Source organism: Corvus moneduloides, chromosome 2, assembly GCF_009650955.1.
Source record: "Corvus moneduloides isolate bCorMon1 chromosome 2, bCorMon1.pri, whole genome shotgun sequence".
Classification (NCBI taxonomy): domain Eukaryota; kingdom Metazoa; phylum Chordata; class Aves; order Passeriformes; family Corvidae; genus Corvus; species Corvus moneduloides.
The window spans coordinates 17,271,795-17,283,796 of NC_045477.1; the positions used below are offsets into that span (position 1 = coordinate 17,271,795).

Sequence of the window (12,002 nt, forward strand, 5' to 3'; positions counted from 1 at the left end):
GTGCAGTGCACCAGTGAGGTGAGTCTGTGGGGTAGCAGGGAAGAAGCAGCTGGTCCCCTATTCCCCTTTGTGGCCCTTGCCCCACTGGACCTTTGGGTCCCCACTGTCTTCTATCTTCAGGTCCTGCCTCTGCCCTGGACCCTGGGGTCAAGGCTGGTCAAGGGAGTTGAGTGCAGTCTGGGTATCTTGGGGTTGAGGGCAGCCAAGGGCAACTGGGGACCCCAGAGTGGAGGGCAGCTGGGGACCCCAGGGTCCAGGGTGGACATGGGACCCAAAGGTCAAGGGTGATGGAGGGTGGCTGAGGACCCTGGGATCAAGGGCAGCTGGGGACCTGGAGTCAAGTGTGGCAGAGAGTGGTCTGGGGCCCAGGGGGCCAGGGTTTGAGGGTGGCTGCCAGACTTGGAGGTTGAGGGCAACCAAAGAACCCAGGTCACAGGCAACCTAGGGACCTGGGGATTGAGGGCACACGAGGGTCAAGGCGATGGCAGAACTCGTGGGTCAAGGGTGGCTGAGAACCCCGGAATTGTGAGAGGCCAAGGGACTCTGGGGTCAAGGACTGCTAGGGGACTCAGTGGTCGAAGGTGGTGAGGACCCAGGGATCAAGGGCAGCCAAAGGTCATGGGTGGCTGCAGAACCCAAGGGCACCACATGGAGAGCCACTTTGTGATGTTTGTTTTGATGCACCCACTGGTGGCTTTATTGGATGTCCCTGGAGTCACAGTGCAAAATTCGGGAATTTAGGTTGCCCAGAGAGGTGGTAGATACTCCATGCCTAGAAATATTCAAGGCCAGTTTGCACAGGACTTGGAGCACCTTGGTCTAGTGGAAGGTGTCCCTGCCTATGAAAAGTGTTCCTGCTCATGGCAGGGGTCTTGGAATGAGATGAGCTTTAGAAGTCCTTTCCAACCCAAACCATGCTGTGATTCTCTGATTTACACTAGATATTGGGAAGAAATTCTTCCCTGTAAGGATGGTGAGGCACAGGTTGCCCAAAGAAGCAGTGGCTGTCCCATCCCTGGAAGTGTTGATGGGCCAGGGGGTGGCAGTGTTAGAGCACAGAAGGAGGAGATTTCTCCATGCAAGTCGGGAGCCTGTGAAGTCCTGGAGCTGGAATGACCGAAGATGTGAACATCCTGTATCCTACAGCCCAGCAGCTCTCCAGAGCATGCTGGGCTTCCAGCTGAATTTTATTTGTATGCATATCTCTGGGCAAAATGAGGAAATTAAAAAACAATTACTTTAACTGAAAAATTTTAGCTAAGCAAAAGGAAAAATGAAACAGCAAGTTTTGGGTTACCACCGCTCACAGATTTGTATGAGCTGGAATCTCCCACACCTGCGCCTTGAGTGGGTCCTATGGCTTCCCATCAGCCTCAGTTTCCCCATCTACCCAGCCTGGGCTCTTCAGATGAGTTGACTCAAGAATCAACACACTGACACCAACCTCTCAACCTCCACCAACTCCCTAGAAAACCTCCAGCCCTGCCTATAAATTTGGGGCTGCTCACCTGAACAGCATCCTGGAGGTTGTGTGCATGAGCTGCACAAGACTGTGTGTTTGGGAATCACCAAGTCCTTCACCCCTTTGTAACAGGACGCCATGTGCCTGGTGCAAAGAAAAAACACAAGGACAATGGGGGAAAGAGGGTGTTATTGTTGTCCTGACCCTGTACCTCTCTCAGTTTTTGGTTTTGCGACTTGAGCTCTGGGGGTGATTTATATAAAATTCACATGCTGTAGGGAAATGCATTTTTATGGCATCCAAATACAGATTAGATCCAGCCATGATACCATATTCATAGCATATCCATTTATTAATCTGCCCTTATTCCACTATTTTATTAAGAATTGATTGTGCACACTTGGTAAAACTGGGGAGCTGAAGAGTGATTCCAAGTGTTTTATCTCCATAAAAAGAAATGAGCATTTTCCTACCCAAACTTTTGAAATTCAAAATCAATGGTATGTTAAGTACTTTTTTTAAACTGGGGCAAGCTGGGATCATTATTCCTGAGGCATTTGTTTGGTCCTATATGGCATCATGCCCAGCTCTAGTAGGGAGCAGTGTGGAGGGGAAGAAGAAAAGATGAATGCAGAGCTGACATTTAAACTCCCCTCTAACCCCACACCCCCTCCCCCCAAGGTAAGAGAAGGGGATGCTGTACAAAATCAGTAAAGGAATCTACTCAATGAGAGAACAGGGGTCTGAGCAACCTGGTCTGGTGGAAGATGTCCCTGCTCATGGCAGCAGGTTGGACTAGATGACGTTTAACAGCCCCTTCTAACCCAGACCATTCTGTGATTCTATGTTTTTTTGGTTCTGTGATTCTAGGAATAGTTAAAAACAGACATGCAGACATGTTATTTTAATTTTAAGTAAAAATTAAATAAAGACAGTAAAAGTTAATTCAGATAGCATCAATGTAAGGATTTTTTTTTACATAAATTAATGCTTCACTGAATCTTTTCTCTTTAACTCCAGCACCTATGTGAAAATGAAAGTATTTCCCAGCAAGTCATAATTAGGAGAATGAAAACCCCTGCTGTACCCTGGGACATCCACAGAACACAGGGGTGTTCATGAGTTTACTTACAGCTGGACAAAAAAAATGGCTCCAGGATGATGCACCGCATCTGCAAAGCAGCCTGAAGTGTAACCTTTCTCTACAGCCCAAGTCCCCTGGAGCTCCTTCACGTGGCAGAGCTGCAAAATAAAATAGAGTTGAAAGGATTTAATCTCATTAGAAGTCCCACTGCATGCTCTCTAAGACCCAGGCTACCTGATGCTCAGGCTCCCTGAGGCTTCAGCATGCTCTAGCCCTAGCTGTGCAAGCTTTGATTGTGCTTGTCCCTGGATATTAATTATTATGAAAAACATTCCTAAAACTCCAAAGATCTCCAAGTCACTGAGAGATCAATTTGCACTGTTTTCACTGGTATTGCCACCCAAGTGTAAAAATTAGTATTTCAAAACAAACATGTTTGGAAATACAGCTTCTCCCAAATTTTACAGGAAAGATTTTTTAATATGAGTGTCCAGGGACTCACCATGAGGGGCACCATGTCCACTTGGATGAAATCAGAAATTCAAGTGGGAAATTGCTCCGACAATCATAGGTGTATCAGTTTTGCATGGCCTGGTTTTCGGTAGCAGGGGGGGAAGCTGCTGGAAGCTTCCACCATGTCTGGCAGAGCCTATCCCTGATGGCTCTGAAGATGGACATGCCGCTGGCCAAGGCTGGGCCAATTAGAGATGGTGGTAACCCCTCTGTGATAACATATTTAAGAAGAAAATCAAAACAAAGTGGGGCACAGTTTTTTTCAGAGAAGAGGAGGAGGTGAGAACATGTGAGGGAAACATGGAGACACCAAGGTCAGTGGAGAATGAGGGGGAGGAGGTGCTCCAGACACTGGAGCCGAGATTCCTCTGCAGGCCGTGGTGATGACCATGGTGAAGCAGCTGTGCCCCTGCAGCCCATGGGGATCCACGGGGGATGCAGAGATCCACCCACAGCCCGTGGGGGAGGTGCCCGTGCCGGAGCGGGTGGATGCCTGGAGGAGGCTGTGATCCAGTGGAACACCTGGTGGAGAGAGAGGGCCCCTGCTTCCAGGCTGGAGCAGCCTGTCCGTGGAGGACTGCACCTCATGGAAGAGTGACCAACACCACAGAAGTTTTGGGAGGACTGTCTGCCCATGGGAGGGACTCACGTTGCAGCTGTTCTGGGAGGACTGCTGCTCGTGAGATTGGAACCACACTGGAGAAGTTCACAGAGAACTGTCTCCTGTGGGAAGGGACCCCATGGCATAGCAGGGGAAGGACTCCTCCCCCCGAGTAGCAGAAGAAAACCACGGGTGACAAACTGACCAAAACCCCCACGCCCTGTCTCCCTGCGCTGTCGGTGGGAAGCGGGGAGGGGTTCGGGGGCAGAAAAGGTGTTTTTAAAGGCTCATTTTACTTCTCATTATCCTCCTCTGACTCTGTTAGTAATAAATTCACTTTGTACCTTTAAGTTGAGCCTGTTTCGGCCTTGGTTTTTCTCTCCTCCCAGTCCTTATCTCAACTCATGAACCCTTCATTAATTTTTCTCTCCTCTGCCCAGCTGTGGCAGGGGAGGGTGAGCGAGCGACTTTCATGGGTGACTGGCATTGGGCCAGTGTCAAACAATGACAATAGGATATAAAATCACAGAATTATTTGGGTTGGAAAAGCCCTCTGAGATCATCAAATCCAACTGTTCCACCAGCACTGCCAAGCCCACCACTAACCCATGTCCCCAAGTGCCATGTCCATGTGGCTTTTAAATCCTCCCAGGGATGAGGACTCCACCAGTACTCTGGACAGACTGTGCCAGGGCTGAACAGCCCTTTCCAAGAAGAAATTTTCCCCAGTATCCAACCCAAGCCTTGGCACAACTTGAGGTTCTTTCCTCTTATCCTGTTGCTTGTTACCTGGGAGAAAAGACTGATCCCCACCTGGCTACAACATCAGAAGGACATGGACCTATTGGATCAGGTGTAGAAGAGGTCACAAAGATATTCTGAGGGCTGGAGCACCTCTGCTCCAGAGGCAGGTTGGGAGAGCTGGAGGTGTTCAGCCTGGAGAAGAGAAGGCTTCAGGGAGACCTTAGAGCCTCTTCCAGTGCCTAAAGCGGCTCCAAGAGAGCTGGAGAGGGATTTTGAACAAGGGTCTAGAGTGACAGGACAAGGGTTAATGGCTTCCCACTGCCAGAGGGCAGGTTTCCATCAAAGATACCTGCTGGGAAGAAACAACCAATCTTCCTTCAGAGTTTCTCCATTGGCCTTGACACAACAGCCCACTTCCACCACATGACAAATGCTGGGTAGTGGAAATTCCTCTTTTGTTGCTCCTGAGTATATGGTTGTACCATCTCCATCTGCTGTGAGGGGCATTCAAAACTGTTGAGATGCTCCTTTGGGAAAATAACATGTGGGTTAAATAAATGTGTGGGCTCAAGCCAAGAAAACCTCCCAGAGAGCATCTCTGGGGAGCAGGGCAGCCACTCAAATGTGATTGGTATCAGCAGTAGCTGTGCCCGTTGATTTATTGCAGGAGTTATCCAATTCCCACTAAGGATAACACTAAAGAAGGGGAAAACCATTTTAACTCCAAATTACAAGTGAGTTATTGCTGCGACTATTCAGTTAATAGGAAAATACTTTTCAGACTAATTAAGTGTTTCATTTTGATTTAATTTTTTCTATTGGGGTCCAGGATGGAAAAATATGATTGTAGTCCATGTCAACAGGCTCCAAGGGATGAGAATTTGACCTAATATGTCTGAAAACATCTTCAAATCATGCTAACTTTAAGGACTTTACATGCTGGGAATTTTATTTCAGCACAATAAATTATCTTGGGTTTTTTAATAGCACAGAATTTTTTTGTATAAATTACATCCTCAAAGCTCACCAGTTTGGAAAAGTAATAACAAGGATGAGAAATGGAGAAGGTTATATTAGATGAGAGGTAGAGAGTAAACAAAACATCAATTGCATTTAAATCTTGGGTGGCAGAAAATCTATTTATTTGTAATATTAAATGGATCCCTCCCATATGGTTATGGAGAGGAGTTTCTAGGTGAAAGGTAAAACTATCTGAAAATTACCAGAGATTTAATAAAGTTCGGAAATTGCATGAGATCAACCATTACTCCAAACTACTCGTGACCATGCACTAAACATTTCCAAGTGAGCTTTATTACCCCTCTCTTAAAGTGGGATAAGGAAACCAAGGAAAGGCATAAAACCTCAATTAAGCCTAATTTCTCCTTCTCCTTTTAGCTCAAACCTAACAAATACAAGGGTGTTTTTTTCTTACAAACATTATCTTAGTTATGATTTACACACTGTTAGAGAAAAGAGATAAATTCCCAGGGAATTTGTGCCCATGAAAGGCCAGCAGCTCTTTTGTGGCTTGAACTGAAGTTGTTGGAAGTTTCCAAAATGTTGCTGTATTTTTCTGCAGCAAGTAAGCATATTCCATAGGTTTTGGGAGAATAGTCCTTTCTGCATTAAATCTTTATGAGCAACAAAGAAACTATTTCTGTTGAGAAGGAAGAAAATCTTTTTACCTCAAGAATTTTAAAAGCTCATAATGTAAAATAAACGGGAAAGTATGGCACATGCTGTCTTAACCTTCCTGGACAAATCCAAAAAGTATCTCAAGTTTATATGAATAATACAACTGTAGAGTGACATTACATAAAACAAAGATGTGTGTCTTGGGGTGACTTTATGATGTGTATCCCATATTGCTGCCCTATGCCCAGAAATTAACTTTGTGCCTTTCTATGCCTCTAAATTGAGCCTGAGAGGGGGAAGGAAAAACTGAGCAAAACTTTTTCAAAGCAGTTTGCAGCTTGTTCAAAGTCACACAGAGATAGCAACTTTTGCCCAGCTGCGGCAGGGGAGGGAGGAAGCACCCGGTTTTGCTGTTTCCCGAGTCAGTTTTTTGGCCAGTTGTTCAGCTTCGTCTTCTCCGGAGAGAGACTGAGAGTTGAATTTTTTTCCTTCCCTGGAATTTTGGATTTTCTCCCTTTTCCACTGGACTGCTCAATATTAGAACACATCGGGAGGACTTTCCACCGAGCGCAGAGGGCCTGGCCCTGGGCCAAGCCCCAGCTCTGAGGAGACCAGAGGGAGGACTCTAACACTTTCCTAGTTTTTTTCCTCCACAGCGAGAGATTTTATTATTTAGCATTATTATCCTTTTCCCATGTGTTTGTTAAATAAATAGTTTTTATCTCTTTCACTTTCCTTTGAGGAAAATTTATTTTTCCCCAAACCTGGCGGGGGAGGGGTGGTTGTGCCTTCTCTCAGAGGATATATTTCTAAATTCGGCCAAACTGGAACAATGTGTAAGGGCTATAAGCTGCCACACAGTGTGTCCCTCTCCATCTGAGCTGAAGTCATTAGCTCATATCTACTTTTTTTTAAGTGTCTTTGAATGTCATGAAACATTTCTGACTATGGTAAAAACATGATGATGACCTATATCAGCCAAAAGAATTAGAATGAAAATCATTATCATTAGTATTTTATGTACCAGGAAACAACATGGAAGTCAAAAGAAATTCTACTTTTTCATCTGAAATTCAGCAACAAGAGCAGAACACAAATGCAATGGCCATGGGAAATGCAGTGAGCTGCAAGTATCCAACCAGCGGCAGTTGAGTATGAAAAACAGTGAGGAGGACTTTGGGTAGCAAAGATTGTAATCCAGCAAAAAAAAGGGCTGATGGACTGCCCCTGAGCCCCTGAGTTCCCTTAGAGAAGAGAGGTGGGCATTTCTGTAACATGGCTCATCTTCTTCTCAGTGCAGAATGGGGCAAAGGACCTGCATGGCCCCAAATGTGCCTTTTCCCCACGGACCAGAAAAGGGATCCCAAATGACCAGTCCCTATGGGGAGATCCTGAATGGAGAACACCAAAAGCAAGGTGGGTCTAATCCTTGACTTTTGTGCCCAAAGCTGAAGAATGTACTACCTACAGAAAAACTCCACATCTCCAACAGAGAATCCAAATCATCTTCATTACGAGTTAGAGACAAGAGGAGCTGAGCTCTGTCATGCAAGGCGCTCAGAGACTTGATCCAAAAAGTGTTTTCCTCACAGAAGTTCTGCAAATTTCCTTAGGGAAATATCTTGAACATCAGCCTGTTTTATGGAATCATCATTGAATCACAGAACAATTTAGTTTGGGAGGGAGGTTTAAGATCATCCAGTTCCACCCCCTGCCATGGACAGGGACACCTTTCACTAGACAAAATTGCTCCAAGGCCCATGCAACCTGGCCTTGAATACTTCCAGGGATGGGATGGTCACAGCTTCTCTGGGCAACCTGTGCCAGGGCCTCATCATCCTCACAGGAAAAAATTTCTTTGCAGTGTCCAATCTAACCCGTCTCTCTGTCACTGTGAAACCATTCCCCTTGTCCTGTCACTCCAGGCCCTTGTCCAAAGTCCGTCTCCAGCTCTCTCAGACCTCCTTTAGGCCCTGGAAGGCTTATGACCATTACCCTGCCACCTGCAACCTCCCCTGTTACCCAGCCAAGATGACAAGAAGAGTAAGCATCCAGCTAGAAGTGAGCACCTGGATCCCTGCACTGCTGATACCTGTGCCCATCATCACACTGACCTCTTCGCTAGCTTCCAGGCACAAAAACATGGGTCATCACTGCTTTTGTGACCACCTGGCAGCTGGACAAGCCACATGCTTAGACTTCAGTGCCCATTTCCAGATACTGGAGTTCCCTATCGCTGTGACAGTGTTGGTCATCCCTCTGGCCTCATCACACTGTCATTTGTCCACATCATCCCCTCAATACTACAGATCAACTCCAAAGGAGGAATGAAACCTTTATTTTATTTATTATATCACTCCTCTGATTAATTAAGAAATCATCACCTTTGCATTCTGTGTGGTTTCCCTGAACTAGGGTATATCCTGTTAATATATTTCAGCCTATTTCCATGATTCTTTTAGTAGACTTGCTATAATATTTATAATTTTCTACTTTGTCCTTTATCCTTCCATGACTAAATCACCAATGCATTAAATAAAGCCATTAGCACACTAAAAAAAAGCTGAAAAAGTACTAAATAAAGTCATGAATGCACTAAATAAACCTGAACTAGAGCATTACCATGTTTCTTTACACTTTCCTCCACCATGAAGGATGCATTGTTTTAATTCCTCCATTAAAGACTTTCTGCAGTGACAGAAGTTCTTTTCTCTACAAATGACAGAGGTGACCCTGGACCTCATTGTTCCCAGGTAAGGAAACTACAAAATCACTTCACAGTACTGCAGAACTGTGGGGAAAGTAAAAGATAATTTGAAAGGGAGCAGGCACAGCTGGATGAAACCATGTCTGTGTGCAATACAGTGCTATCAACCACTTCTTACATCCAACAGTGTGATTCACAGGCTCCTGCACTAGGGAAGCCCACATGAAGCAAAAGACAATAAACCACCATGAACCACCAACTGTCAACACTACCAAGCATCAGAAAATGGGATTGTTCATCTAGTTTATTCAGTTACTTTTTCCTCCAGAGCAGGCCATTAGTCTAGTGCAAATCTCTGCCCTTTTGAGACATGCCTGGATTTTTCTGAGATTAGCAGACTGAAATCTATGTCTTTCCCACAAGATCTGTTTAACAGAACCTTTCAAAGCTCAATAAAGGTGTTGGGGTGTGCAACAGAGATATTGGGGATAGCATTGTGCTTTTAATATTTTTAACTTGAGATGATGATTCAGCCCAGATTCAACCCATTGCTTCAACAGCTTGTGTAAGCCTAGAAGGGTCTCTGTTCCCCATGCAGTAATATCACCCTCCTGTGATCAATCATCAATACTCTTAATTGCCTCCAAGCAATGGACCTCCAGCCAAGGGTGCTGGAGAAGAAAACAGCCAGACGTGCTGTCTATGACATGGACTCTCCTGCACTGTCCACTACATGGACACATAGATTGGAATTAATTGAAAAAAGGGATAAAAAAAATTAATCTAAACATAGTGGTTGATTTAGATGGAAGACGTTGGCTTTAAAATGTCTGTAGACTTTCACTGTTTTCTGTTGAGTCTCCAATGTGCAGAGCATCTTCTCTATCACAAGCATGTGAGCAGGAGCTGTGTAAGAGTCACCAAAGGCGATGGCATGGCATCATCTTAGTTGTCTAAAAGTGGCCACCATGCTCAGGCAGAGGCTCTTCTTCCACATGAGGAGGCACCATGGGATCCAATCAGGGAACCAAAGACGTCCATGTGTTAGTTAGCAGATGAAAACTCAGCACTGATCCCCTGTTTGCAAGAGAGGAGACCTGCATAAATGTCAAAGGACAGGTTTCTTCCAGGGACCTTGCTGACACACTAACAAGCCCACCATGTTCAGGTGCCTGAAAGGCTTCCATGGGACAAGGAGGTCTCTAACGAGCTTTGAGGAATTCCACGATTAGCCTGAGTTAGAGGTGTCATGTATCACAAATTCTCCCTTGGTCCCAACTTTTGCAGACTGTGGCCTGTGCCTCTGGAAGAGCTGACATCTCCTTGCAGCACAACAATATAGTTCAATTTGGTTCAATTGTTTTCAGGTTTTAGTTGAAATCCTTCCCCTAACAAAGTGTTCAGCAATGAAGAACAGTTCATCATGACCAGCAAAATGTTCTTTTTGTGTTACTCTCACTGTTAAAAACTTAAGCCTTATTCCCACTTTGGTGTAATTAATTTCTCACCGTAAGACCTTTTTCTATTTTTTGTCTGACACCAGATCCCTGTGGCCCATGTAAATTCACACATGATGATCCAACTCTTCCATATGAAATGAGTGCCCAGAGGCTCAGACTGTAAAACATGCTTTCCAAACTTTTAACAATTCTCTGGATTTTTCTTCCAACCCTCTTTATGTTTTAACATAGTTTTTAAAGGATAACCATAAAAACTCAGTATAATAATCCTATATTGGTTGCAGCATCATAAAACAGAGATTATCCTTACCCAGTGCTTCCAGCACTCTCCTCCTGATACATATAGAATTGTTTGACTCTTCTCAACAAGTCATTTCTCAGACACAAGTGTTCCTGAGGAAAAAGCCCTAAATACATGAAGTTCATCTACTATTTGGATTGCATGGATGTTTCCAAGTGTCCCAAGGACAGGAAACAGCCAGCACATCAAACAGGGAGCTGTGCAAAGTCCAGCATCATGGAGGTGCTCATCCCAGAGGGGTGTCCCCCCATCAGGGCCATAGATTCACAGAACCATTCAGGTTGGAAAACCCTCTGAGACCACTGAGATCAAACATTCCCCCAGCACTGCCAAGCCACCACTAAACTGTGTTCCCAAGTGTCACATCCACATATCTATTAAATCCCTTTAGGGATAGGGACTTCACCACTGCCCTGGGCAGCCTGTCCCAGCACCCAACAACCACTTTCACGGAAGAAATTTTCCCTAGTATCCAATCTCACTTGCATGCCTTTTTCACCCATGGCTTGAAAATTCCACCGAAAACTCTGGGATGGGATGCTGGAAAATTATTAAAAATTCATTGTAATACAGAAGGAGAGAGAACATGATGTGCCGGTTTGACCAAATTTAGAAATATATCTTCTGAGAGAGGGCAGGTTACAAACCACCCCTCCCCCACCAGGTTTGGCAAAAAAACCTTTTTCCTCAAAGGAAAGTGAAAGAGATAAAAACTATTTATTTGATAAAAACTATTTATTTAACAAAAACACAGGAAAAGGATAATAGTGCTAAACAATACAATCTCTCTGTGGAGAAAATACCTGGGAAAATTTCAGAGTCCTTCCGTAGTCTCTCTCTCTCCCCCTCCTTGGAGTTGGGACAGGGTGGTGGGCCCACCTCCAGGGCCAAGGCCTCAGTGGAAAGTCCTCCCATTGTATTCTGATGTTGAAACTGTCCAGCAGAGAAAAGGGAAAAAAACCCGAAGTTCCAGGAAAACAAAAGTTCAACTTTCCGGAGGAAAAGGAGCTGAAAAACTGGCCAAAAGCTGTCTGGAAAGAAAGCAAGCCAGGTGCATCCCTCCGCTCTCACTCTCCTGCCGCAGCTGAACACAGAGAGCCGTCTCTATCTCTGTGTGACCTTGAACAAGCTGCAAACTGCTTTGAAGAAGTTTTGCTCAGTTTTTCCTCCCCCCTCTCAGGCTCAGTTTAAAGGCATAGAAAGGCACAAGATTAGTTATTGGGCATAGGGCAGTGATATGGCATACACATCATAAACTCACCCCAAGACACATGGCCTGTGAGGAAATGGGGAGTGCTGTGCTCTTCCCATGGCTAATCACCAGGAAAGAAAAACTAAGCCAAGGAGAAAGGACACATTTGGGTTTCCCCCAGTGCCAGCAGGGAGCTACCAGCTGCCATGAAAGTCCCATGGTGGTCTTGGGGGAAGGCTCAGAACCACAAAGCACGATGGGGAATCAGCCACTGAAGCCACAGGAGTGAGATGCTAAGAC

General features: G+C 45.2%; 1 long non-coding RNA gene across 2 annotated transcripts; it reads right to left on the minus strand.

Moving 5' to 3' along the window:
• Positions 1-2,351: 2,351 nt before the first annotated feature.
• On the minus strand, positions 2,352-11,357 carry LOC116438849. 2 transcript variants are annotated; one of them, XR_004237952.1, is made up of 2 exons: positions 11,314-11,357; positions 2,352-2,704 (listed from the first exon to the last, which is right to left on the minus strand). It is a non-coding gene; the product is annotated as an uncharacterized LOC116438849 (long non-coding RNA). The 2 variants fall into 2 exon arrangements; XR_004237951.1 differs by lacking the exon at positions 11,314-11,357 and adding an exon at positions 4,754-6,311.
• Between the last annotated feature and the right edge of the window lie 645 nt (positions 11,358-12,002).